This window comes from Grampus griseus (genome assembly GCF_964374135.1).
Source record: "Grampus griseus genome assembly, chromosome: 6".
Lineage (NCBI taxonomy): Eukaryota > Metazoa > Chordata > Mammalia > Artiodactyla > Delphinidae > Grampus > Grampus griseus.
In genome coordinates, this window is record NC_139000.1 from 3,506,293 (window position 1) to 3,524,177 (window position 17,885).

The 17,885-nt window shown below is 47.2% G+C and overlaps 1 long non-coding RNA gene across 1 annotated transcript; it reads right to left on the reverse strand.

The window, feature by feature from the left end:
- Window positions 1–502: 502 nt before the first annotated feature.
- On the reverse strand, window positions 503–17,849 carry LOC309823531. Its single transcript, XR_014296837.1, has 3 exons — window positions 17,593–17,849; window positions 12,231–12,305; window positions 503–4,499 (listed from the first exon to the last, which is right to left on the reverse strand). It is a non-coding gene; the product is annotated as an uncharacterized lncRNA (long non-coding RNA).
- Between the last annotated feature and the right edge of the window lie 36 nt (window positions 17,850–17,885).

Consider the following 17,885-nt stretch of genomic DNA (forward strand, 5'->3'; position numbering starts at 1 on the left):
TGCTTGCAAAGGCACGTGTGAGGGGCAGGCACGTGGACCTCCTCCTGCACCTTCACTGCCATCTCAGGATCTAGAACTGGCTCCAGCACCAGCCCCTGTGCAATCTGAAGACCTAGATCCAGCTGCAGAAGCAGCAACAGAACTAAAGCCAGATCCAGAGCTGGAGGCGTTTCCATCAGTGGCTGGAGGGACACCTTGAGCGGCGGCACCAGAGTGGGAGCCAACATCACAATCAGTTGCATCAGCACCTCTGCCTCCAGGGCCCGCGGCTGCACCTGCTCCGGAGGAGACCCAGAGCCGGCTCGGCACCCACTACCCCTGCGGGGAGAACGAGCTCCTGACCCACTTCTACCCGCTCCCCCCACCCCCGAACTTCCCTTCCCCTCCCCTGTTACTGTTTCTGATTTGGTTTTTAATTTTATGTTTTCATTTCACATTATTTGTGGTGTCTTTTACGTCTTCATATAACCAAGTTTAATTTTTTAAATTTGAAATTGTGCATTTCAGGAGCATCGAGTATATTCACAGTTCTGTGCAACCTTCCCCAGGGTCTCGGGCAGACTGTTTCACTCTCCAGAAGGAATCCCTGAGCCAAAGCGCTCATTCCCCATTCCTCTCTCCCCCAGCCCCCGACAACCTGTAATCTGCTTTCTGTCTCTTTGTCTTTACCTGTTCTAGATGTTTCCTATAAATGGAATTATACAAGGTGGCTTTCTGTGTAGGCCACATATTTTAAGAGGGGAGTAGTTAATTTTTGTTTTCTTTTTTTACTTCAAAATAGCATTTTTATTATATGAAAGGGAAATGCCAGATGGATTAAAGATGGGACGTACAAATTGAAGTCTTTTTTGTAAATATGTGTGCAGTCTCAGGGTAGAGACCCCTGTTCTGAGTCTGGCCCCAGAGCCAGAAGACAGAAGGGAAACGCCTGGCTCTTCCCACGGCCAAACAGAAACAAGAAACATGTAGAAAGCTGGGAAGACAAACCATAAACTGGATCAGCACTCCTCACACCCCAGGGCCAGAGAAAGGTTTGACGCCCCTGTGGTCCCCCAGATCTTGAAAGTCAATGTTTTAAAAAGGGACAGAGAACACACATGTGCAGCTCCAACAAGAGGCCGCACACGTGGTCGGTACAGGTCAGAGACGCTTGACCTCCCAGTGAGGACACGCAGATGTAAGCGCCGTGGAGACGGCGCTGTCAACACCACACCGACAGGTTTCTAGTCTGGTGGCGACCAGCCCTGGGGACAGTGTGAGGAAGCAGAGGCCCAGCCGGTCCTCTAGAGGGAAGCGTGGAAGGACACTCCTGTCTGGGAGAACAGTGTGCAGGACCCCAGAGCTCCACGGGTGCAACCCTTTACCTGCAGAGCTAATCCCAGGAGTTTACCCGCAGGAATTCTCGCATGGTGTGTGTGCCCATGTGCACGTGTGTGCGTGTGCAGTCGTGGGTGTCAGGTGGGGAGGACTCTGGGCACGTGTGCCCTTCTGGAACCTGGTTCCCCCGGGCGGGTGCTGATCAGTCCATCGTCTTCCTCCTCCGCATTTTCTGGGGCCCCGAATCAGAATTTTCGAAAAGCCCCTGCTATGGGACATGGGCCATTTGCCATTTTTCACTCTCAGAATCATGCTGAAGGGAACATCTGTGTCCATAAATCTCTATTCAGGGCAGAATCCATGAGGTGGATTTTCTGGGTCAAAACATATACAGTTTTTAAGGTATTGGCCACAGTTTCCAACAGAGCGGTCTCTGCCCACTTGGAGCCTCGCTTGGGAAAGCGGGGCCTCAGAGGACCCGAGGGCCGGGACCTCAGGGAGGGAGGAGGAGGAGGCCCTGGGAGTGACCTGCCCAGAAGGGACTGTCCCGCCCTCAGCCCCGCCCCCAGCCCCGCCCAGTCCTAGAGCGGGTACAGAGCTGGCTCTAGTTCAAAGGTGGCTCTGCTCCTAGGACTGGCACTGGAGCTTATGCAAGAGCTGATGCTGGACTTGGCTCTAGCTCTGGGGAAGGCGCTGGAGGCGGATCTACCTCCAGAGACGGTCTAGACCTGGTTCTGCCGTTGGACAGAGCTCTCGCGCTGTCTCTCACACTGGCTGGAGCCGGTGCTACAGCTATTGCGGTCGCTGGCTCCGGCTCTGGCTCCGGCTCTGGCTCTGGCGCGGCCACTGAAGCTGACTCCTGGGTGGGTACTGGTTTGGCTTGAGCTGTGGATCAGGTACCCCCGGAGCTAAGGTTACAGCAGGTGCCGGAAGCAGCCGTGGATTTTGCTGTGGCTAGGACGCGGGAGCTGTCCCTGGTGCTGGAGCTCTCGCTGACTTTGCGGCTGACTCCAGCTCCGGTCTGGTGCTGGCTCTGCTTCTGGTGCCTCTAGCTGTACAGCGGTCCTGGCTCTAGCTCTGCGGCTGGCGCTAAAACTGGCGGTGGAGCTGGCTGTAGTTCTGGACTGGTTCCACCTCTGGAACTGGTGTCAGGGCAGATTCTGGCGCCAGAGCAGGCACAGAAGCTGGCCTAGGAGCTGCTGACAGAGCTGCCTCTGCCTCTGACATGGCATCGTGCTGGTGCCAGAGCACGATTTAGCTCTGACGTTGGCGCTGGAGCTGTGGCTCTTTCTCCTGAGCTGGCACTGGCTCTAAGTCTGCTACGGGCACCCAAGCCAGCTCTTGCTCTGGAGCTGCTGCAGGAGCTGACTCTCATGGGGGCTCTGGCTCTGGAGTTGGTCCTAGAACTGTGGCTGGAGCAGGCTCTAGGTCTGAACTTGGTGCTGACTCTCTCTCTGGAGCTGGTGCCAGGAATGGCTGTAACTCTGGGGCTGATGCTAGAGCTGGCGCTGGAGCGACCTCTTCCTTGGCACCTAGCACTGGCTCTAAACTGGCTTTGAGCTGGTTCTCACTCTATCACTGGGGCTGGCACGGGAGTCAGTGATAGAGCTGTCTCTATCTTCCAGAGGTAGAGCTGACATGACGGCTGGTGTTCAAGCCAGCTCCAGCTCGTGGGATAACAGCAGCCCCGCCCAGGAGCAGCAATGGAGCTGAGGCTGGAGCTGCCTCTATCTCAGGAGTTGATGCCAGTGTTGGAGCCTGAGTTGACTGTCGCCATGGCGTTGGCTCGAACTCTGGTGCTGGAGCTGACTCTGGCTCTGCAGCCAGCTCTGGCTCTAGTTCTGGAGAGCCAGAACTGTTAGTGGTAATAGAACTGGCTCCGGCAATGGATCAGTGCTGAAGCGGGTGCTGGAACTGACACCGAGCCTGGAGCTTTGGCTGGAGCTGGCTCCAGATATCACTCGCGCTCTTGAGCTGGTGCTTGGAGCTGGCTCTCGCCCTGGAACTGTGGAGCTCTCTCTAGCTCGGGAGCTAATGCTCGAGCTAGCTCTGGTGCTGACACTAGCTCTAGAGAGAGCTCTACCTCTAGAGCTGCCTGTAGCTCTAGCTGTGTTGCCAGAGGTGCTGGGGTAGACTCGAGTTCACTTCCTGTTGTTATCTGTCACTCTGGGCTTTGTGTTGGGTCTGATCCAAACTCTAGAGCTGCTGCTGGAGCTGGCAAATTGGTTGATGACAGAGCTGCTTCCATCCCTGCAGCTGGTGAGACAGCCGGTGCCAAAGGTGGTTCCAGCCCTGGAGCTGGTGCTGGAGCCAGTTGCAGAGCTCACTGGAGTTTGAGGGCTTTTCCATGAGCCAATGATGGAACTAGTTCTCTCACTGGACTTGACTCTAGATCTAGTGATGGAGCCGGCTCTCATTCTGCACCTGGCACTGGCTCTAAATCTGGAGGTGGCCCTGGAGCCAGCTCCAGCTCTGGAACACTGCAGGAGCTGGTGATTGGAGCTGGCTCTGGCTCTGGAACCGGTGCTACCTCTAGCTGTCGGGCTGGTACCAGAAACGCCTTTAACACCAGATCTGGCACTAGCACTGGTACAAGATCTGGCGCTGACAGTGGTGCCAGCTTGGGAGTTGGCAGTCGAGCTGGCACTGGTGCTGCAAGAGGACAAAAAGTTCACCAACCTCGTGACTGTAGGCTGCGCGCACACACTTGTGCACGCATCAAATACATTTCTTTTCTTCCCTTTCTTTATCTTCTTACCGTATAGCATAACATAGACCATAAGATACACAAATAACTGTTACCCTCACATCACAGGGTTTAAGTTACAGGTCGTCAAGGAGAAAAGTAAGCATCACCCCAGCACTCTGCATGCCCTGGGGACAGTGTCCGCGTGTCTCATCAGGAGGGAGAACGACTCTCTTACTGTCTTCACTTAGAGACTCAACATGGCTACAGCAGAGCTGTGGGTACCGAGTCAAAAGAAGGTGGGCCGTGACGGTTGGTCTCACGTGTCAACCTGCCCAGGCCGTAGCGTGCAGTCATCCGATCAAACTGGTGATTTAGTCCACACGTGTTGTGAAGCTACTTATAGGTGTGGCTGACTTGCCTTTAAGTAAAGATCACTCAAAGGGTGGGTCTCATCACGTGAAGGCCTTACAAGCCTTCAAAAAACCGAGGTTTCCTGAAAAAGAAAGTCTGGCTCAAGACACAGCAGCTAAGGATAGCTTCAAGACGGCAGAGGAGTAAGACATGGAGATCACCTTCCGCCCCACAAATACATCAAAACTACATCTGTAGGAGTGGAACAACTCCTACAGAACACCTACTGAACGCTGGCAGAAGACCTCAGGCCTCCCAAAAGGCAAGAAACTCCCCACGTACCTGGGTAGAGCAAAAGCAAAAACAGAGACAAAAGAATAGGGATGGGGCCTGCCCCTCTGGGAGGCAGCTGTGAAGGAGGAAAGGTTTCCACACACTGGGAAGCCCCTTCACTGGCGGAGATGGCGGTGGGGGGGGGAAGCCTCGGAGCCACGGAGTAGAGCACAGCAACAGAGGGCAGAGCGGAGAGATTCCCGCACAGAGGATCGGTGCCGACCGGCACTCACCAGCCCAGAGAGGCTTGTCTGCTCACCCGCTGGGGCGGGCGGGGCTGGGAGCTGAGACTCGGGCTTCGGTCGGAGCACAAGGAGAGGACTGGGGTTGGCGGGGTGAACACAGCCTGAAGGGGGCTAGTGCACCACGGCTAGCCGGGAGGGAGTCCGGGGAAAAGTCTGGAGCTGCCGAAGAGGCAAGAGACCACTGTTTTGGGGTGCGCAAGGAGAAGGGATTCAGAGCACCTCCTAAACGAGATCCAGTGACGGGCGCGAGCCGCAGCTATCAGCGCGGACCCCGGAGACGGGCATGAAACGCTAAGGCTGCTGCTGCCGCCACCAAGAAGCCTGTGTGCGAGCACAGGTCACTCTCCACACCCCCCTCCCGGGAGCCTGTGCGGCCCGCCACTGCCAGGGTCCCGTGATGCAGGGACAACTTCCCCGAGAGGGCACACAACGCACCTCAGGCTGGTGCAACGTCACGCAGGCCTCTGCAGGCTCGCCCCGCATTCCGTTCCCCTCCCTCACCCCAGCCTGAGTGAGCCAGAGCCCCCGAATCAGCTGCTCCTTTAACCCCGTCCTGTCTGAGCGAAGAACAGATGCCCTCAGGCGACCTACACACAGAGGCGGGGCCATATCCAAAGCTGAACCCCAGGGCTGTGCGAACAAAGAAGAGAAAGGGAAATCTCTCCATGCAGCCGCAGGAGCAGCGGATTAAATCTCCACAGACAACTTGATGCACCTGCATCTGTGGAACACCTGAATAGACAACGAATCACCCCAAAATTGAGGCGGTGGACTTTGGGAGCAACTGTAGACTTGGGGTTTGCTTTCTGCATCTAACTTGTTTCTGGTTTTATGTTTATCTTAGTTTAGTATTTAGAGCTTCTTATCATTGGTACATTTGTTTATGGATTTGGTTGCTCTCTTCCCTTTTTAAAAATATATACGTACTTTTCCTTTTTCTCCTTTTGTGAGTGTGCATGTGTATGCTACTTTGTGTGATTCTCTGTATAGCTTTGCCTTTACCATTTGTCCTAGGGTTCTGTCTGTCCATTTTTTGTTTGTTTGTTTGTTTGTTTAGTATAGTTTTTAGTGCTTGTTATCATTGGTGGATTTGTTTTTTGGTTTGGTTGCTCTCTCTTTTTTTATTACTTTTTTATTTTTAATAATTTTTAAATTTTTTATTCTAATAACTTTATTTTATTTATTTTTCTTTCTTTCTTTCTTTCTTCTTTTTTCTCCCTTTTCTTCTGAGCCGGGTGGCTGATAGAGTCTTGGTGCTCCAGCCAGGTGTCAGGCCTGAGCCTCTGAGGTAGGAGAGCTGAGTTCAGGACATTGGTCCACCAGAGACCTCCCGGCTCCACGTAATATCAAATGGCAAAAGCTCTCCCAGAGATCTCCCTCTCAATGCTAAGGCCCAGCTCCACTCAACGACCAGCAAGCTACATGGCTGCACACCCTATGCCAAACAACTAGCAAGACAGGAATACAACCCCACCCATTAGCAGAGAGGCTACCTAAAATCATAATAAGTTCACGGACACCCAAAAACACATGACTGGATGCAGTCCTGCCCACCAGAAAGACAAGATCCAGACTCATCCACCAGAACACAGGCACCAGTCCCCTCTACCAGGAAGCCTACACAAACCCCTGAACCAACCTTACCCACTGGGGGCAGACACCAAAAACAACGGGAACTACGAACCTGCAGCCTGCAAAAAGGAGACCCTAAACACAGTAAGTTAAGCAAAATGAGAAGACAGACAAATACACAGCAGATGAAGGAGCAAGATAAAAACCCACCAGACCAAACAAATGAAGAGGAAATAGGCAGTCTACCTGAAAAAGAATTCAGAATAATGATAGTAAAGATGATCCAAGATCTTGGAAATAGGATGGAGAAAATACAAGAAATGTTTAACAAGGACCTAGAAGAACTAAAGAGCAAACAAACAATGATGAACAACACAATAAATGTAATGAAAAATTCTCTAGAAGGAATTAATAGCAGAACTGAGGCAGAAGAATGGATAAGTGACCTGGAAGATAAAATAGTGGAAATAACTACTGCAGAGCAGAATAAAGGAAAAAGAATGAAAAGAATTGAGGACAGTCTCAGAGACCTCTGGGACAACATTAAACGCACCAACATTCGAATTATAGGGGTTCCAGAAGAAGAAGAGAAAAAGAAAGCGACTGAGAAAATATTTGAAGAGATTATAGTTGAAAACTTCCCGAATATGGGAAAGGAAATGGTCAATCAAGTCCGGCAAGCACAGAGAGTTCCATAAAGGATAAATTCAAGGAGAAACACGCCAAGACATATATTAATCAAACTACCAAAAATTATATGCAAAGAAAAAATATTAAAAGCAACAAAAAACATACAAGGGAATCCCCATAAGGTTAACAGCTGATCTTTCAGCAGAAACTCTGCAAGCCAAAAGGGAGTGACAGGACATATTTAAAGTGATGAAAGATAAAAACCTACAATCAAGATTACTCTGCCCAGCAAGGATCTCATTCAGATCTGATGGAGAAATTAAAACCTTTACAGACAAGCAAAAGCTAAGAGAATTCAGCACCACCAAAGGAGCTTTACAACAAATCCTAAAGGAACATCTCTAGGCAGCAAACACAGGAGAAGGAAAAGACCTACAATAACAAACCCAAAACAATTAAGAAAATGGTAATAGGAACATACATATCAATAACTACCTTAAATGTAAATGGATTAAACGCTCCAACCAAAAGACATAGACTGGCTGAGTGGATACGAAAACAAGACCCGTATATATGCTGTCTACAAGAGACCCACTTCAGACCTAGGGACACATACAGACTGAAAGTGAGGTGATGGAAAAAGATGTTCCATGCAAATGGAAATCAAAAGAAAACTACAGTAGCAATTCTCATATCAGACAAAATAGACTTTAAACAAAGACTATTATAAGAGACAAAGAAGGACACTACATGATGATCAAGGGATCAATCCAAGAAGAAGATATAACAATTGTAAATATTTATGCACCCAACATAGGAGCACCTCAATACTTAAGGCAAATGTTAACTGCCATAAAAGGAAAAATCGACAGTAACACAATCATAGTAGGGGACTTTAACACCCCACTTTCACCAATGGACAGATCATCCAAAATGAAAATAAATAAGGAAACACAAGCTTTAAATGATACATTAAACATGATGGACTTAATTGATATTTATAGGACATTCCATCCAAAAACAACAAAATACACCTTCTTCTCTAGTGCTCATGGAACATTCTCCAGGATAGATCATGTCTTGGGTCGCAAATCAAGCCTTGGTAAATTTAAGAAAATTGAAATCATATCAAGTATCTTTTCTGACCACAACGCTATGAGACTATATATCCATTACAGGAAAAAATCTATAAAAAATACAAACACATGGAGGCTAAACAATACACTACTAAATAACCAAGAGATCACTGAAGAAATCAAAGAGGAAATCAAAAAATACCTAGAAACAAATGACAATGAAAACACGACGACCTAAAACCTATAGGATGCAGCAAAAGCAGGTCTAAGAAGGAAGTTTATAGCAATACAATCCTACCTCAAGCAACAAGAAACCTCTCAAATAAACAACCTAACCTTACACCTAAAGCAATTAGAGGAAGAAGAACAAAAAAACCCCAAAGTTAGCAGAAGGAAAGAAATCATAAAGATCAGATCAGAAATAAATGAAAAAGAAATGAAGGAAAAATAGCTAAGATCAATAAAACTAAAAGCTGGTTCTTTGAGAAGATAAACAAAATTGATAAACCACTGGCCAGATTCATCATGAAAAAAAGGGAGAAGACTCAAATCAATAGAAATGGAAATGAAAAAGGAGAAGTAACAACTGACACTGCAGAAATACAAAGGATCATGAGAGATTACTACAAGCAACTCTATGCCAATAAAATGGACAACCTGGAAGAAATGGACAAATTCTTAGAAAAGCACAACCTCCCGAGACTGAACCAGAAAGAAATAGAAAATATAAACAGACCAATCACAAGCACTGAAATTGAAACTGTGATTAAAAATCTTCCAACAAACAAAAGTCCAGGACCAGATGGATTCACAGGCGAACTATCAAACATTTAGAGGAGAGCTAACACCTATCCTTCTCAAACTCTTCCAAATATAGCAGAGAGAGGAACACTCTCAAACTCATTCTACGAGGCCACCATCACCCAAAACCAGACAAAGATGTCACAAAAAAAGAAAACTACAGACCGATATCACTGATGAACATAAATGCAAAAATCCTCAACAAAATGCTAGCAAACAGAATACAACAGCACATTAAAAGGGTCATATACCATGATCAAGTGGGGCTTATCCCAGGAATTCAAGGATTCTTCAATATACACAAATCAATCAATGTGATACACCATATTAACAAATTGAAGGAGAAAAACCATATGATCATCTCAATAGATGCAGAAAAAGCTTTCGACAAAATTCAACACCCATTTATGATAAAAATTCTCCAGAAAGTAGGCATAGAGGGAACTTACGTCAATATAATAAAGGCCATATTTGACAAAACCACAATCAACATTGTTCTCAATGATGAAAACCTGAAACCATTTCAGGATCAGGAACTAAGACAGGAACAAGACAAGGTTGCCCACTCTCACCACTATTATTCAACATAGTTTTGGAAGTTTTAGCCACAGCAATCAGAGAAGAAAAGGAAATAAAAGGAATCCAAATCGGAAAAGAAGAAGTAAAACTGTCACTGTTTGCAGATGACATGACACTATACATAGAGAATCCCAAAGATGCTACCAGAAAACTACTAGAGCTAATCAATGAACTTGGTAAAGTACCAGGATATAAAATTAATGCACAGAAATCTCTTGCATTCCTATACACTAATGATGAAAATCTGAAAGAGAAATTAAGGACACATTCCCATTTACCATTGCAACAAAAAGAATAAAATACTTAGGAAAAAACCTACCTAAGGAGATAAAAAGACCTGTATGCAGAAAACTATAAGATACTGATGAAAGAAATTAAAGATGATACAAAGAGATGGAGAGACATACCATGTTCTTAGATCAGAAGAATCAACATTGTGAAAATGACTATACTACCCAAAGCAACCTACAAATTCAATGCAATACGTATCAAACTACGAATGGCATTTTTCACAGAACTAGAACAAAAAATTTCACAATTTGTATGGAAACACAAAAGACCCTGAATAGCCAAAGCAATCTTGAGAAAGAAAAATGGAGCTGGAGGAATCAGGCTCCTGGACTTCAGACTATACTACAAAGCTACCGTCATCAAGACAGTATGGTACTGGCACAAAAACAGAAATATAGATCAATGGAACAGGATAGAAAGCCCAGAGATAAACCCACACACATGTGGTCACCTTATCTTTGATAAAGGAGGCAAGAATATACAACGGAGAAAAGACAGCCTCTTCAATAAATGGTACTGGGAAAACTGGACAGCTACATGTAAAAGAATGAAATTAGAACACTCCCTTACACCATACACAAAAATAGACTCAAAATGGATTAAAGACCTAAATGTAAGGCCAGACACCATCAAACTCTTAGAGGAAAACATAGGCAGAATACTCTATGACATACATCACAGCAAGATCCTTTTTGACCCACCTCCTATAGTAATGGAAATAAAAACAAAAATAAACAAATGGGACCTAATGAAACTTAAAAGCTTTTGCACAGCAAAGGAAACCATAAACAAGACGAAAAGACAACCCGCAGAATGGGAGAAAATATTTGCAAATGAAGCAACAGACAAAGGATTAATCTCCAAAATATACAGGCAGCTCAATATCAAAAAAACAAACAACCCAATCCAAAAATGGGCAGAAGATCTAAATAGACATTTCTCCAAAGAAGATATACAGACTGCCAACAAACACATGAAAGGATGCTCAACATCACTAATCATTAGAGAAATACAAATCAAAACTACAATGAGGTGTCACCTCACACCAGTCAGAATGGCCATCATCAAAAAATCTGCAAACAATAAATGCTGGAGAGGTTGTGGAGAAAAGGGAACCCTCTTGCACTGTTGGTGGGAATGTAAATTGATGCAGCCACTATGGAGAATAGTATGGAGGTTCCTTAAAAAAATAAAAATAGAACTACCATATGACCCAGCAATCCCATTACTGGGCATATACCCTGAGAAAACCATAAATCAAAAAGGGTCACGTACCACAATGTTCATTGCAGCTCTATTTACAATAGCCAGGACATGGAAGCAACCTAAGTGTCCATTGAGAGATAAATGGATAATGGCACATATATACAATAGAATATTACTCAGCCATAAAAAGAAACGAAATTGAACTATTTGTAGTGAGGTGGATGGACCTAGAGACTGTCATACAGAGTGAAGTAAGTCAGAAAGAGAAAAACAAATACTGTACACTAACACGTATATATGGAATCTAAAAAAAAAAAAAATGGTTTTAAAGAACCTAGGGACAGAACAGGAATAAAGACGCAGACGTAGAGAATGGACTTGAGGACACGGGGAGAGGGAACGGTAAGCTGGGACAAAGTGAGAGAGTGGCATGGACATATATACACTATCAAATGTAAAACAGATAGCTAGTGGGAAGCAGCCACATAGCACAGGGAGATCAGCTCGGTGCTTTGTGACCACCTAGAGGGGTGGGATAGGGAAGATGGGAGGGAGACAAGAGGGAGGAGATATGGGGACATATGTATATGTATAGCTGATTCACTTTGTTATACAGCAGAAACTAACACACCATTGTAAAGCAATTATACTCCAATAAAGATGTTAAAAATAAACAAACAAACAAATAAATTAATTAATTTAATTAAATACTCTACGGGGGAAAAAAAAAAGAAGACACAGCATCTAGAAGCCCACTGGAGTGTCCAGTCCTGCAGGCTTTGGACATGCCACCCCCTTGCTCACATGAGCCCACATGTTAAAATCAATTCTCTCTGTATATACACACAACATATACACATGTGCGTGTGTGTCTACACGCACATATGTATAAGTCGTGTGTGTGTGTGTGTGTACACACCAGGATACGGGTGTATCCTGGTGGAGGGCCCTGACTTGCCTCTGTCCTTCCTGCTTCCCCTTTACAATCACTGTTACCTGAGGCCTTAGACTCAGTGCCCGGTGTTATGCAAGCCTGGTGTTTCCTTCTGAGCTCTGCCAGCACTGCCCGGGGTTCCGAGAAAAGCCTGGCTGACACTGTCCTGGCTAAAGACACACAGAAGACCCCCAGAGCCCTCTTACCTGTAACAATGCAGAATGTGGTCAGAGAGCTTACACTCATGAGGCTGGCCAACAACACGGTCAGCATGCAGACTCCTGGAACAGAGAGGCGGACATATAAGGCCTCAAAAAAATAAACTAAAAACAGGATTTTCTGAATGCGGAATTCCACAACAGGAAGGTCTGCACAGAATACGTTATCATCCCTTCAATACCTGTCTTGGGGAAGTCAAATCTTTTGCCTATTCATTGTTACCTTTTAGCGCACAACTTAATACATGGTATTTCGTGCACAATCCTCTCCTCTGATGCTAAATATTTTCACTCTACGGTCTGCAAAGAGAAGAGGCAATCGTGGCGTATGCAAGAAAGAGGGAGCCACCACCCCTGGAAATCATCTTTAATATTTGAATTTCTAGCTGTCATTTGTTTGGGGTGTCCAATAGTCTGGTCCACCCCCAGTTACACAGCAGCCAGGGCAAGGATAACAGGATGAAGACGGCTACACTAATCATTTAACCATCTTGCAGTGAGTGTTTAATATTTGGAGTCTGATTTGCTTCCAGGGAGGTTGTGTGTGTTTGGCGAGGGAGAAACACAGAGGAAGAGGGGGAGGCAGATGATTTCATGGCTTAAAAGCTGCTGTACAAGCTTTTCCCACTAACTGCAGAAAAACATTGGACAAAACCCAACATCCTTTCATGAGAAAAACACTCAAGAAACTAGAAACAGAAGGGCACTTCCTGAGCCTGATATAGGGCATCTGGGAACAATCCACAGCTCACGTCACACTTAGTGGGGAAAGACTGAAGCCTCCCCCGAGATCAGGAACAAGATGCGCAGTGACCAGTCTTGCCAGCTCAGTGCCACATTTCACTGGAGGTCCATCAGGCAAGAAAATGAAATAAAAGGCATCTAGACTGAAGGGGATGAAGTAAAACTATCTCCATTTGCAAATTACATGACCACGTATATAGGAAATCACAGAGAATACGGGGGGAAACTATTAGAACTAATAAACAAGTTCAGCAAGGTTGCAGGATACAAGATAAATGCCACAAAAATCAGTTGTATGGGAATGTCAATTGGTGCAGCCACAATGGAAAACAGTATGGAAGTTCCTCAAAAAATTAAAAATAGAGCTACTACGATGTGATCCTGCCATCCCACTTCTGGGTATTTACCCAAAGGAAATGAAACAAAAAGATACATGCACCCCAATGTTCATTGCAGCACTATTTACAGTAGCCAAGATAAGGAAGCGGCCTGAGCATCTATTGATGGATGCATGGACAGAGAAGATGTGGTGTGTATATAACGGAATATTATTTACCCATAAAAGAAGGAAATCCTGTCATTTGCAATAATATGGATGGACCTTGAAGGTATTACGCTAAGTGAAACAAGTCAGACAGAGAAAGACAAATACCATATGCTCTCATTTATACGTGGAATCTTAAAGAAAAAAAATAGGGGCTCATAGATACAGAGAACGGATTGGTAGTTACCAGAGGTAGGGAGTAAATGGGGGCAAAATGAATGAATAGGGTCAAAACGTACAAACTCCCAGTTATAAAATAAAGAAGTCCTGGGGATGTAGTGTGCAGAATGGTGACTAGAGTTAAGAATACTGTGTTGAATATTTGAACGTTGCTAGGAGAGTGGTTCTTGAAGGTCCTCATCAGAAGGAAAAAATCTGTGCGACTATGTGAGGTGGTGAATGTTAACTAGACTTACTGTGGTGACCATTGGGCAATATATACAAATATCAAACCATTATCTTATACACCTGAAACTAATATACTCTTATATGTCAATTTAAAAATCGATTGTATTTCTAAAACTAACGCCGAAGAATCTGACAATGAACGTAAGGAAACAAGTTAATTGACGATAGCATCCAAAAGAATAAAATACGCAGAAATAAATTTAGGATCAAAAATGTAAGACTTAGGGGCTTCCCTGGTGGCGCAGTGGTTGAGAGTCTGCCTGCGAAGCAGGGGACACGGGTTCGTGCCCCGGTCTGGGAGGATCCCACGTGCCGCGGAGCGGCTGGGCCCGTGAGCCATGGCCGCTGAGCCTGCGCGTCCGGAGCCTGTGCTCCGCGACGGGAGAGGCCACAGCAGTGAGAGGCCCGCATACCACAAAAAAAAATAAATAAATAAAAATAAGACTTACACAATGAAAGCTACAAAACATTATTGAAAGCAATTAAAGAAGGCTGAAATTAATGGAAAGATATCCCACATTCATGGATCAAAAGACTTTATACTATTAAGATAGTGGGCTTCCCTGGTGGCGCAGTGGTTGAGAGTCTGCCTGCCAATGCAGGGGACACCGGTTCGTGCCCCGGTCCGGGAAGATCCCACATGCGGCGGAGCGGCTGTGCCCGTGAGCCATGGCCGCTGAGCCTGCGCGTCCGGAGCCTGTGCTCCGCAACGGGAGAGGCCACAACAGTGAGAGGCCCGCGTACCGCAAAAAAAAAAAAAAAAAAGATGGCAATACTTCCCAAATGGAACTACGGATTCATTTGGAAATGCAAGGGATCCAGAATCGCCAAAACAATACGGAAAAAGCAGAGCAAAAGCGGAGGACGGATACTTCCTGATTTCAAAACTCGTTACAAAGCTACAGTAATGAAGACAGTGTGGTCCTGGCATAAAGATAGACATAACAAATCAATGGAATAGAATTGAGAGTCCATAAACAAGCCTTCGCATCTGTAGTCAATTGATTTTTGATGAGCAACCAGACAATTCACTGGGGAAAGAATAAATTTTTTCAATAAATGGTATTGGGACAACTGGATATTCACACGCAAAGGAAGAAGTTGGACTCTTCCTCACAGCCCTCACGGTGGATGAGGGCTTGCCCAAGAGCTGCAAGGAGGCTGCTGGGGCCAGGCTGCTAGATGACCCTAGAGCCTGCCTGGCTCAGAGCAGCTGGCTGGGTGAGGTCACTGCCTGGTGAGACCCTGGGACGAAGGTTCAGTCATCCTCCAGCTGCATCTGTACAAGAACCTCTGATCATCTGTACAAGAACCTCTGACCTGGGGACTACAGTTCCCCCTTGTTCTAAGTGGGAAACTGAGATGCCAAGATCCCTCCTGGCCTGTAAGTAGCAGCCCTGGGGTTAAAGCCAGATCCCTCTGGTCCAAAGGCACAAGGCTTCCCCTCCCCTGCATCCCCTTTCCCTTAATGGGCTCTGCCTCCTCTTGGGAAATGGAGCCCTGAGCAGGGATGTCAGAGGCCCTCCCCCACACAGACAGGCTGTGGCCTGTTCCCTGGCCTATCCCCATCTGGAACACACTTCACCACTTCACATCTGAAACAGTGTATACACACACATACACACACACACACACACTCAGAGGCCATGAAACACTGACTCATCCTGGGAGGGCTACCCTCCGATGTTTTCGATTTTACTTAAAAGTCCCAGCTATCGGGCTTCCCTGGTGGCGCAGTGGTTGAGAGTCCGCCTGCCGATGCAGGGGACACGGGTTCGTGCCTTGGTCCGGGAAGATCCCACATGACGCGGAGCGGCCGGAGCCTGTGCTCCGCGGCGGGAGGGGCCGCGACAGTGAGAGGCCCGCGTACCGCAAAAAAACCCAAAAAAACAAAAAAACAAAAAAAAGTCCCAGCTATCCCACTAACTCGGGCATAGCCCACTAAGCAGTGGTGAGGGCAGTGGGGACCTCTGTCTGAGTGTTCCCACTGCCAGGACACCAGATTCCCCGTGCCAGCCCCTGGGGGTGTCCCCTGCAGGGCTCTCAGAGACAGGCACAGATGACCATCGATGCATATGAGCAATTTATACATGTCTCTAGCTGTTTCCTCTGGTTTCTAGAAGTAGATAAACTTAGTTGAAGGGGAGGGTATCAGGGTCCTATTGCCGAGTCACCCTCCAAGAGGAGAGTCCAGGGACCTTTTAACTTCCTTCATCTCTTCACCCAGCTCCTCCCAGACCAGCCCTGATGCTGTCCTTATGCTGAATTTGTCCTCTCCTGAGGGGAGGGGGGACAGGGAAAACAGGGAATGCTGGTTTGGCCAGGGGCTGGGTGTTGCCTGTTGACAGAATACTGGTGTGTCTGCCAGGACCCCAGGGCTGGGTCTGCCCCTGCGCACAGCATGTGGGATCTTAGTTCCCAGACCAGGGATTGAACCCATGCCCCCTGCAGTGGAAGCGCAGAGTCTTAACCACTGGACCACCAGGGAAGTCCCTGGCTCACCTCTTTATTACCAGGGAGGGACCAGTGTCCGGAAGGTACACCAGAGAACTTTGTAAAAACACAAACTGAATGAGAAAAACCAATCAGTTGGTCCCAGACCAGGTCCCAGGGAACCAGGTGTTTGCAGCTAAAAATGGAAGCACGACCTTTCAGCCAGCAGTCACAAGCTCCCGGGGCCTGTGCCTGGCCCCTGCAGACTCTGGGGAAAAAAACCCTGCCTTACAGGAACCTGAGGTCCTCAAGGGAAATCCCAAGGACACAGGCAATGACACCCACAAAGGACCTGGGAGGCTGTGCCCATGCACCAGGCAGATCTGCATTTGCAACTTTAAGCTGCATCATTGTGACCTTGAACAAAGCTATAACCTCGCTGAGCCTTGATTGTTGTTTTGTCTCCCATGCTGCTTCTCTGCACCGATCTTCCTCGACTTACAGTGGGGTTACATCCTGATAAACCCATCCTAAGGTGAGAACATACTGAACACCATAGCTTAGCCTAACCTACCTTAAACTTGCTCAGAAGACGTACGTTAGCTGGTAGTTTATATTATAATAGAGCTGAACATCTCATGTAATTTACTGAATACTATACTGAAAGTGAAAAACAGAATGGCTGTCAGGGTACAGAATGGTCAAAAGTGTATCCTTGTTGAGCCTGGTGATGGAGTGGCTGACAGAGTTGCCACCACGCTGCCCAGCATCACGAGAATATCTCACCGCATAATCCGTAGCCAGCCGGGGAAAGATCAAAATTTACAATCCGAATCGCGGTTTCTACTGAATGCCTATAGCTTTCGCCTCATCCTAATTGTATCGGGTTTCTCCCCGGCCCTGTTACCGTTCCCTTATTTACCATGAGGGGGCCTTCCTTTTTGTCCCTCTGAATGCCCCCTCCGTCGCCACGCCTCTACCACCACCCTCTGCGCTTGGCCTACACTTGGAGACATATAAGACGGTCCCCCTGGGGCTCCTGGAGTCCCTAGGATGAACCAGGGTCAATACAACTCGGACAGGCCTTGGTAAGAAAGTATGGCCAACTCCCTTCACAGAAGAGGAAAAACAGAGGCTCCGAGGGATTCCGGGAGCCGCTCACGGTCTCCAGGCCGGCGTGCCAGCCTCAGGGGCCCTGAGCAAAAGAGTGATGATCCTAACCCGGAAAGTAAGTACGACGTCCAGCTGGTTTCCCATCCGGTGATTGCTTCGAGGCTCTTCTAGAAACAATAAAGTTTTTCCCTCAAATCGTTTCCCTGATTTCTCAAGCCCGCACCCCAGCCCGGAGTTCCCTGACCCGCGCTCCTCGCCTGGAAGGTGGGTCGCCTGCGTCGGAGGCCACGGCCCAGGTAGCCAGCAGAGGTTAAAAGTCCTGGGACCCCGGCGCTCGTGGACCCCTGGGGACTGGGGGCGGCAGCTGGTGGGCGGGGCGGGGCGAGCGGGTGAGTAGGAGG